At 37.3% G+C, this 11,450-nt stretch overlaps 1 long non-coding RNA gene across 2 annotated transcripts in view; it reads left to right on the top strand.

The window, feature by feature from the left end:
- The first annotated feature begins 472 nt into the window (after nt 1–472).
- LOC116443404 overlaps nt 473–11,450 on the top strand; it is a 30,188-nt gene continuing 19,210 nt past the window's right edge. Inside the window, exons 1-2 of one of the 2 annotated variants that reach the window (XR_004239866.1) lie at nt 473–2,945; nt 9,399–9,492. This is a non-coding gene — a long non-coding RNA (uncharacterized LOC116443404). Of the gene's footprint in view, nt 9,493–11,450 lie in introns of both variants that reach the window. The other variant, XR_004239865.1, reaches the window with a different exon arrangement.

The following is an 11,450-nucleotide window of genomic DNA, read 5'->3' as shown; positions in this document are numbered from 1 at the left end:
ACTTTGCTATAATACAGATTTTTTTTTAGCAATTAAGCAAGTATTTTCTTTGTATTTTTTCCAAGAATATAGATTATATTTTAAAAATAAAATAATTTTGTTTTTGTATTATAACCGTTCCTAACAGTTGCAGCTGAAATCCAAGCTCTCTTTAATTAGGTTCTGTAAATGTGTATAACATAGGAAAAGACATTCTGAGGTACAAGTAGCATAACTTATACCTAGATAAATTACAAATTACAGTTTTAATCCCTGTTTTTAATTAAAAAGACAAGATTTTATAGAAAATTTCAGTGTTGTCAAAAACCCCATATAAATGTTCCAGCTTTTCTGCTACAGAAAAGTTGAAAAAGATGACCCATGTGTGCTGAAAGGACCCAAAAAAGCTGAAAAGCAGATACTGAAGTACAAAATGGAAAATGCAACTTAAAACTAATTGTATTTTTTTGGGCTGGTTATTTGTTTTCAAACATTTGGAGCTTTTAAAATAATTTTTGCAATGAAAATATTTCTGTTTATGGGCATATAAACAGTCATGATTCGTAACTGTTTGGGCTGATATGCAGAAAAAAATACATATATGTGCAATATACACTATGCTCTCATATGTTTTTTACATATCTATCTTTTCATAAACATTGTGTTGTGTTTAATTTCAGATTTGCTTTTAGTTTTCAGACAAGCGTGTTCCAAGTTGCAACTTTTTTCTATCACCTTTCTGTCATAAAAAAAATGATCCTAACAGAGCTTTCAGGAGCATGTTCCTCCCCTGAAGAACTGAAAAGAATTAAGAAATGTTAGGATTTGCATAAGCTCTTTTATATGGCTGCCTAACAAAAAAAGGTCGGGAATGACATTCACTGAACCCCATATGACTATAAATTTAAAAATACATAAAACAATTACATTGAAAATATTGAGGGGAAAAAATAATGCAAAAAAAAAACCCCAGATGAAGATGTGAAATTCATATTTCAGGGGGAAAGAAATCTGTAATTTCATCTTTAAAAACTTGTATGAGATAGTTAATTTTCAAGGAATGAAGTAGACTTAGTGATCACTATACAGAAGCTGAACAGGAACATGACTAGGATCTTTTCCTGATCCTGTTAGCTGTCTCAATACCATCCTTTAGGCTTTTAAGGTTGTCTTCACCTGATACTTCTCAATTATTATTCTCAGAAATTACTTCTCTGTTCCTCACCCTAATCCAGTTCTCTCAGACTTCACAGATACGTAAGTTCATACAAATGGTGCCGTCTCTGTATCACACGTTTTCTGCAGTTCTGAGGCAGAGGTGTTTATGCACCATGACAACATTTGTTTTTGATTTAGCCTGACTAGGACACATGAAATACTTATCTGCAACAGTTTTATCTGTAAGATTTTAATTACATTACACTCATACATGTGCCAACTTTGTTCAATATTCATTCAGAGATGCCATTTTTATTTCATATTACATAAAAGTGCATATGAGTATTTTGAATAAGAACAGAATACACATTGTCATCATTCACCCACAAAATGTTTATTCCTTTGTTATGTCTCCATGACTCATGCTGAATTGTATATTACCCCTCAATGAGTTCTATGGCAACCCTTTGGGATCTTGTAGAAAGAAGCAGTTTAAAGATGCATAAAATATTTTGGAATGTCTGCAGTTCTGATTTTCTTAATGTTTGTACCAAAATGGATGTCATTTACAAGCTATGAAATACAGTGACCCGGCAAGAAGCAGGCCAGAATTCACTCCTAGTTACATGTGTTTATAGTTCTTTTGGTGTTTCCAGGGCTCTGTTCATGCATGCATCTATACAAGTAGATACACATAATTTTTAAAACTGCCAGGCTGTTGTGTTTTCCCTCTACATGTTTAAGGATCACCTACGTTTTTCTTTACTCAGCAAGTTGGAATTGATTCACGTGCACTTCAGTTTGGTTTGTGTTGAAGGATCCAGAGAATCTAATTAGTTTTTCAACAGATCGTTTGAACAGAGATTCGTAAGACTTCATTTAGATATTTCTTGGTGAAGTTTTTAGAACCACCAGGAAACTTTTTATATAGATGGACTAAAATTTTTAATGGAGGCTTGACACATATGAGGCTACTCGGTTAACCTGTTTCAGAGAGAATACCACTGAATTCCCCCAGGCATTTTATTCACTTTTAGTTAAAGTTTGGAAAAGGCATGCTAAAGGCTGTTGGTTAAGTGCTATGGTTTTGGGGAGGGTAGAAGAGGGTCTTTGGGGTGCTTTTTGTTGGGTTTTTTTTTGTTTTTTTAATTTTCCATTGCTGATTTGTAGTCCTTTTTAATATTGCTGGGGAGAAGTATTTATATCATGAAACAGTTCTGAGGCAAATACTTTTATATCTACAAGAAAATTGCACATACTGGCACACTTGGAGGAGTGCTACAACAGAGGTATCTGTTTTGCTTCAATAAAAATATTTATTGTATTTAATTTTGTATTTTGTATTTCATTTGGTTTTTGGTGCAAGAATATGAACCAAGATAAGAAGAATTAGGTTTTTCTAGCCCACTCATGTATGGAAACTAAGAAGTCCAGGCCAGGGCAATGGTGTCCACATAGACCACCTTCCAGAATAGTGGGGAACAGCAACATGCAGTATGGAGGCATGTTGACTCAGGCAGTTCAGTGATTTCAGAATTTGGTTTAACTTAGCCTGTCTGAATTATTCCTCATAATCCTGGACTTGGTAAATTGTATAATTATTGACTGCATTGAGAACACGTTCAGTGGCACATTTATCACTGTAGCTACATTTTCTCTGACTTTGTTACTCTTTTCTTTCAGGAAGTGCCCTAAATACAAGGTAATATTCATGTGTCACTCACTCATTTTCCACAGCAAATGTCTGCTAACTGACTTCTCAAGAATATTTCGCAACACAGATTTGTGGCCTAACGTGTGGATTAAAGGTACAAGAGATAATTGTGATTAATTACAATACATTCTTGGTGCATGAAGATACATGTTCAAGTAAATTTGACTGCCAAAATAATTGAATGCTTCTTCTTTTATGCATTTCTAATTAAATATAATTTTCAGCATCTTAATATGTCTACATCTCTTGACAAGTTACAGCTATACTTGTACATATAACATAGAAATATATACTGCTTTAAAACTATCTCAGCATTATGGTATAAATTTTATTCCATTGCTAGACATCAAGAAGGCAAGAAGCTGAATTTCTACATCCATAAATACTCTGAGCACCTTAAGAAAATCTTACAGATAAATCTCTTTCATCATGCTTCCTCTTAAAAAAATTATATCTGCCCAAATGCTAAAACAATTAAATGCAGAGGAAAACCTAATCCTCTTGTTGCAAGCTTAAAAAATAGTCTATATTTTGTTAAGCTGGCAGAAAAGAACACCCAACTTCCAGGGATAGAAATGTTTTCTGTTATACTGACAACCCATCAGCAATCCCCATTCTATCACACCCTTTATTTTTTTCCTCTGCTCAGAAACGTGATTCAAAAGTTATTGTCTCAGGCTGTGTTTATGACACAAGCTGTGGCAGAAAATTTAGGCTTTTTAAAATTTGGAGAGAGGAGGAGATGTCTTTTACAAAAATGTTAGAATTGATCCATGAGCAATCACAGTTTAAACAGATTTTTCATCACACAATTTACTTCATTTGGGGAACTGTTATAGCAATAGCAGAAAAAGCTTGGGTTTGGGGTTGGTTTTTTTTGGTTTTTTTTTTTTTCTGCAGTGTATGCAGATTTTAATGTTCAGTAGAGCTCTCATGTCCATTCCAGACATCACTGTATTCTGATGCATTGTGCAGGTATAAAATGATAAAGTCAAGAATGTACTTTGAGTACTTTTCCAGTTAGGTTGCTTCAGTGAAGCACTGTTTCCCTCACAGATTCAGTGGCTGGCCTACTATTGAATTAGTAGTCTGAACAACTCACATACATTAGGTGAGAAAATATAAACCCTGTGAAGTTCACTGCAGGCAGAAGTCTTCCTAAGCTGATCACTCCGTTTTTACCCTAAAGATACCTTTGTTGATGCTAGGAACCTCTAGCCACTTGGGATCTCATTTGCCAGGAGAGAAGCACATGGTAACTATACCTACCTTGCAGCTGAACTGGCAAGAAGTTAGAGCACTTTCTTGGGAAGTGAGAGGCCTGGCTTGTAGATACTACAGAACCTACAAGTCAAGCTACATCTTCGCCCCGCAGATAATTGGTAGCCCATATAGTATCTTTGGTATGGATGCTCTGGGGCACTCATTCTGATCTTAATGCACTGCCCAGCTGGGGAGTTGCGGGTGGTGTTCCCCAGCTGAGCAACAACAAGAGCAAGTTTCTCAGTACTGAATTGCCATCCTGATTCCCAGACCTTTCATTCATCATCTGTACAATAATCACATGCCGAAAATCTCCCGAGAAGCAAAATGAATATCCCACCATTGCACTCTGCTGCGGCACTGCCAGCTGCGCCTCAGCCAGCCAGTTTCAACCTAAGACAAGACACACTTAGACTGGCCCTCTGTGCTGTTAGTTTGAAATACATAAGGTCATGATGCAGCCATGTATTTGCAGGCATGTCCACTGCTTTGCAGTAGAAATTATAGAACTTTTGTTTTACAGATGGTTTCCCCAAAATTTGATGTTCTGTATATAGTATTCTTTAGTAAGTACACCTAATGTCATTTAGAAGACTCCTATTTTTAAGTATAAATAGTGTTATTTAATGTCAAAAGTTTGCATCTTTCAATAATATGATGAACTAAGAATGCATTTGCAGTATATGCTGTGAGTTATGCTATTGTGTGTTTACAACATCTCTCTCTTTTTAGGGCACATCCATAATTCAAAGGTGCTTATTACTTCTTTCAACCATTTGGGGTCACGAGCTGGACATAAATTGTTTGTTCCTTTTGAGTATTTTGAGCTGAATATATCTGTCATACTGGACTCTCTAAATTTTTTTCTTCATTTCCCCTGCAACATGAGTTAAACATTCTCAGGCATTGTGTCCACAGAAAAATATCATTCTTTAGCAGCTTTTTTTTAAAGTGCTCTCCTAAGGTCATCCTAATAATTCTTCATCTGCAGTGTGGATATTCACATAGTGTTCAACATTCCTCTGAGAGAACACAATTTAATCTCTCTCATTTGTTCCTCTGTGCCATTTAAAAGTATTTATCTTGTATAGTCATACAGAAAGGTTGAACATATATGATACTTCAGCAATCTTGGAGAATGAATAACAAAAAAAAAAATCATACTCTTTGGAACTGCATTTGAAAGACAGAGAACTAAAACTTTTCTATCAGTATCTTACTGTTTAATCCATGGCAATGAAACTATTTTCCTGGAGAAAAGCAAAAGGAGCAGATACCGATCTCTTCTCTGTGGTGACCAGTAACAGGACCAGAGGGAAGTTGTGTCAGGGGACGTTTAGGCTAGGTATTAGAAAAAGATTATTTACCCAGAGGGTGGTTGGGCACTGGAGCAGGCTCCCCAGGGAAGTGGTCACAGCACCAGCCTGACAGAGTTCAAGAAGTGTTTGGACAATGCCCTCAGGCACATGGTGTGACTCTTGAGTATGGTCCTGTGCAGGTCTGGGAGTTGGACTTAACGATCCTTGTGGGTCCCTTCCAACTCAGCTGATTCTGTGATTCTTATTTAAAATAAATGTGGAAGTGTTTTTATATTCTCACTAATGATGAACATTTCTATCTAAGTTCTGCTGATGCACTTATCATCCAGTGAAATGGCCCAGGAAGAGGGACCCAAAGCAGGAAAATTCCTCAGTCTAGAAAAAATCCCTGTGGTTGTATCCTCGAGAAAGGAGAGGCTTTATACTATAGATGGCAGATAGACTTCTTCTGCAACTGGTGATCAGTTACTGTATAAAAAAAAATGAAGACATGAAGACATAACCTAAACATTAAAATAGAACTCATGATAAACATATCCAGACAGTCTTTGTTTTCAAATCCAAACTCATACCTTCTAGGATATTTTACACTGCCTCTTTTAAGAAGAGACTTGCAGTTAGTACAAATGAAATCCAATTGTATCAAGAGACTTATTTTTAATACTTAGCTAGTATAAACTATTTCTGTCAGGTCTCCTTGTACAGCCTGAGCAGCTCAGACATAACCACAAAAAATCCCTTTTGGAGACTAATTTATAATCTGGTCTGGTGTGTGCATATGCATCTGTCAAAGGATATTTGTCACCTGATTACAGGTTTCAACTACAGACTAAGAGTAATGTTTTCAGTTCTGTCTTGAAAGCTCCAGACATATTTTTATGTCAACATTATTTTGCCATAAACTTTGTATATATGAAGAAAAAAGAAATTCAGAACAAAAACCAAAAAAGATTTATGAAACTGAGTTGTCTCAAGATTTCTCAATAATGAGGGCAAAAGAATTTCATCACTTCAGAAATGGGGGACCAGCATGAGGATGCATATGCCATGGTAAGGAAAGGAAACATGGAAAGGCAGGAAGAGGAGTAGGCATCGATATATTGCTCTTGAAAGCATGGGAATTTTGGACTGGATGACTACAGAAAATCCCCCTCCTCTGGTCTGGGAGGTTTCTTCAGCAATTTTGCATCCCACTTCCTCCTTTCAGAGTTTACACAAATAAAGCAGAAGTAAAAATGCTTTTCTGCCAGTTAGAGTAAATATTGATCATGTAAAAAAAAAAAAAAATCAAATTTCAAAGGTTTTATCAGAAAATAAGTCAGGAAATCTGCATTCTGAATGATTCCCAGGGTAAAGTATCTTTTTGTCCTGTCCCTGTCCCACTGAACTCAAATAGCAAAATTCCCATTGGATTAATGGGAAATAGTTCATGAGACAAGTAAGTCTGTTGTATTGAAACTTCATGATGAATTTTCAAATGTCACTTCAAAAATTAGTTCTGCTGCTGCAGATTGTAAGGTTATATAAACACTCAGAAAGTTGATAAGGGGTTACTGAAAAGATTTGAATAAGATCATCTAATGACCACGTAATTTTACTCAGATGCTCAGGAGAAAATAAATGCGTCAGTGTTGTAATTATTAAGAGACACAGGAAGTATCAGATATATAGTATAGATGGTGTACAATAAAATGTTACTCTATCTTCTCTCAGTAATGAGATTAGATAATATCAAAGAATGCCTTCAGAGAGCTCTCTAGCAATAGTGAAAGGTCATTTGGACTTTGCACAATATGGAGAAAAGAGAGACCCACTGATTTTTAACTTTTTTTTTTCTCAGAACCTGGTGAAAAAAATCACCATGTATGATGATGTATGAAACAATTTTCGACAAAACGGCTGCCTTTGCCTAGCTTTAACCAAGCTACTGATCTGGGCCTTCTAACACCAAAGGTTTTATAGAGCCAATGAAAACCCCAATTCTGAAGCTTATTTTACCTTACACTTCCCTACCAACAGCTGTATCTGAGTAATCACGTTCCAAAATATGAGTGTGGTTTACTTTTCAAAACGTATTTTGAATTTTGGGAAATTCAATTATTTTTAAAAACAGTCTGGGGGGTCCCAAACTTGTGTTGTCAGCCAAGTAAAGATAAATATTCTCTGGTTAAGAGGAAAAGAAGAGTAGATTACATAGATGTATTCATCTTCTTATTGAGAGGACTTTTTGACCCTCAAGAGAGAGGAATGTTGGAAGTGCATGTGTGCACCTCCTTCCTTTCTGTGGGGAAGAGGGGAGAGGGGAAGGGAGGAGACAGCTCTTTTTCTCTCCAGACTCTTGAAGCAAGCAATTCCTTTGTCTTCCCTTTCCTTAAAGAAATTCATGACTTCCAATAAAGTGCACAGACTTACACAAAAATAGCTCAGCAGCCTCATACCTATAGGTCGTTGCTGGCATATGCTGAAAGCAACAGTTAAAGGAAACACCTTTTTTTATATCCCAAAACTCAACTATCAAGTGACTCTGCTTGAGGCCATCAGGACTTAGGGCCATCAGGACTTAGAAGACACAAGCAAATTCTGGTGGAAGCTCCAGTTCACAAGGGACTTAAGTTTAAAATTTAAACTCTTAGTGTTCAAATAAGTTTGAATTTAAGGGAAAAAAGGTCTTGTGCTCCCTGACTAAAGGATTTTCTTCAGAATCTCTTTGTCTTTCCTGTTTAAACATTCATAGGCAAGGCTCATTTTTCTTCTATAACTAGAAATAGCAAACGTAATAATGAACCTGATCAATGTCTGCCAGCAAGCCTGGTCTACATGAGGCTTTCATACAGCAATTAGGATTTTTGACTCTTTCCTTTGATCTCTAGTCTTGCCCTTGGCAGTTGAAACATTGCCAGAGGGACCTTGACAACGGTTCATGTCCACTCTGTGCTCATATGCTCAGGCTTCTGTGAAACTGTGCCATAATTAAATCTGTCTCCATCAACAGTCATAAGAGATTTTCTTAGGCTGGGGGGTGGGATGAAACATTTCTGGCTTCTAGTGTGTTTGTATAATGATCACAGGTTGAAATTGGAAGTCTCAAGGATTTACCTTTCTCTTGCTTATACAGAATCTTAAATTCACCATAAAATGAAACCGAAGAAAGCAGATATGGATCAAAATTAATACAACAGCAACAAATAAAAGGAACACACAGAAAATTAAGGTCAAATCTTAGTTCTGTTAAAGTTAAAAGCAAAATATCTAGCTGTCACAATTGAGCTCATTTTGATTAAAATACTAGGAGTGAAAATACGATTTATAAATCTGTACATTGGTAAGGTTTGGATTTTTTTTATTGGAGATGCTAGGGATAATTTTTCTTGGGATGAACAGCTGAACAAAAGATCCAATTAATTCCAATAGGTGACTGTAACCTGAGTAATCAATAACTATTTTCATCTATAAACTAATGGCCATCTCATGTAGTAGGATGTCATACATATCCATTTTCATCTTTATCAAAAATCACATTTCTCTCTGCCTTTTCTTTCTTTATTTCTTTTTTATTTCCTCTTTCTTGCACACAATTTTCTAATTGGTGGTATTCATAGGGTAGTTTTAATTTAACTATGACTAATGTTTTGTCTGTGTTCAGTCTCTCTGAGTGCTATCAGGCTGTAGCTCTTAGTAGTTTACTGTCCAGAATCAGGTTTTGCAAAAAAGATAACTCTACACTTTTACTTTATCCTTATACTGTAAGATGGTATATATGTTTTTTGTTTGAACATAAAAACCCTTAGAACTACAGTGAACTCATTACTTTGGAACAGAGCAAGTGTCCATCACAGATCTCAAAATAAAGACTTTGTGTAATCAGGGTAGAAAATTCTTAATTCACTTTTCCCATGGACTTTTATTAAGGAGATAACACATTCGTTTGAAAATCTTCACCACTACCATATGTTTGCCATCTCCAGGCTGCATTGGTATGAAGCATTATATCTCTGGTTGTAGCTGGGATCAGGGCAGAGGTCCAGCTGTGTGGGATGGGACAGGCAGCTCCTCAATTAGGTGAGTCACTATATTTACCTCTAATTCATCCATCAGCTCCTAATCGCTTCCCATTCCCTCTTCAAGAAGTTGCATTGCTCAGCTTCCTTACAAGTTCAAGAATGTATCAATTCTTTGCCTCCAACAGTATTTACAGATTTGCAGCATATTTCATGATTCCAGAAGGAATTAAAACTGTATTTGGGGAGAATATTTGGGGGGGGGGGTGGTGGGAGGTGGGAAGGTGGGTTGTGTTATAATGAATGAGTACTTTCCTTCCTCTCCATTTGATAAGGAATAGTTTTATAATTATGACCCTTGTCTTGCTGATGGGGGTCAGGGCTTGTAAATCTATTCTTTCTGATAAAGTTAGTTCCCCAGTTTCTCAGGCTACATACATAATTTGTTTTGAGAAGGATACTGTTCATAGGATAAAGAGATAGAAAAAATACAGGCTTATGTCCTCATTTGAAATCATTAAACTAAGATTTAACTTGGGACTCCTGTTTTTTAGTTAGTGGCTTTTACTACAAGTCTGTGATCTATAGGTTGTGAGCATATAATCCCTATTTCTCAGTCATATACAGACAGGATCTAGGTAAATCAGTGACTGTACCTTCCCCATGATCCATCAGGCAAGAAGGAAGTACAGTTAATTACAGAAAAATAAAGTAGTAACGACTTGGACAAATTCTTCTTCTGTAACTGCTCATAAAACATGGAACTTCCACAGCATATTCACATAACTGATAAAGGATTACATGCCTCCTCAGCAGGTTTGCTGACAACACAAAGCTGGGAGAAGTGGCCGATACCCCAGATGGCTGTGCCATTCTTCAGATACCCCAGCCCTTCAGAAGGGCCCCAACAGGCTAGAAAGATGGGCAGCAAAGAACCTTCCAAAATGCAACAGAGGCAAATGCAGCGTCCTGCGCGTGGGAAGGAGTTACCCCACACACCAGTACATGCTGGGGGACCACCTGCTGGAAAGCTGCTCTGCAGAGAAGGACCTGGGGTCCCGGCGGACAACAAGCTCTCCATGAGCCAGCAGTGCCCTTATGGACAAGAAGGCCATTGGTGTCCTGGCGTGTATTAGGGTGAAGGGACGTGACCCTGCCCCTCTACTCAGCCTTAATGAGGCCACATCTGGAGTGCTGCATCCAGTTCTGGGCTCCTCAGGACAAGAGAGACATGGAGTTCCTGCAGCAGGTCCAGCAGAGGGCTATGTAGATGATTTAGGGAATGAATGGAGCTTCTCTCTTATGAGAAAAGGCTGAGGGAGCTGGGCCTGTTTAGCCAGAATAAGACTGAGAGGGGACCTCATCAGTGTCTATGAGTATCTGAAGGGAGGGTGTCAGAGGATGTTTCCAGGCTCTTCTCAGTGGTGCCAGGCAATAGGACAAGAGCCAATGGGCAGAGACTGATGCACAGGAAATTCCACCTGAATATGAGGAAGAACTTTTTTACTGTGCAGGTGACTGAGCACTGGAACAGACTGTCCAGAGAAGCTGTGGAGTCTCCCTCACTGGAGATATTCCAGAACCATCGGGGTGCAATCCTGTGCCATGTGATCTAGGGTGACCCTGCATTGAGCAGAGAGGTTGGACCAGATGACCCACTGTGGTCTTTTCCAACCTTACACATTCTGTGATTCTGTGAAATTATTTCAATGCTGGAAAATTTGAGTTGTGCTAATACAGAAAAAAAAATAACATTCTGCCTTTCCTGGAGTCTAAGCAATTTCTTTAACTGGGTTATAAAAGTTGCCTTCCAAGGGTGCTGGAAAGTTTTTCACTCACTTCTTTATCAAAATAGCATCTTGATAGAGAAATGGAATTAGTTTCATGAATTCAAACATGAAAGAACACTAAAAACATGGGCTTCTGAATGTAAATTTCATTATGTGTGGTTAGTTATGGACAGTGGATTTTCTTTCTACGTTTTGTTCTCTTTTTTTTTGGAAGTTTGCTGAGTGAATT

This window comes from Corvus moneduloides, chromosome 4, assembly GCF_009650955.1.
Source record: "Corvus moneduloides isolate bCorMon1 chromosome 4, bCorMon1.pri, whole genome shotgun sequence".
Classification (NCBI taxonomy): Eukaryota; Metazoa; Chordata; class Aves; order Passeriformes; family Corvidae; genus Corvus; species Corvus moneduloides.
This window is presented reverse-complemented; position numbering and strand designations above follow the sequence as displayed.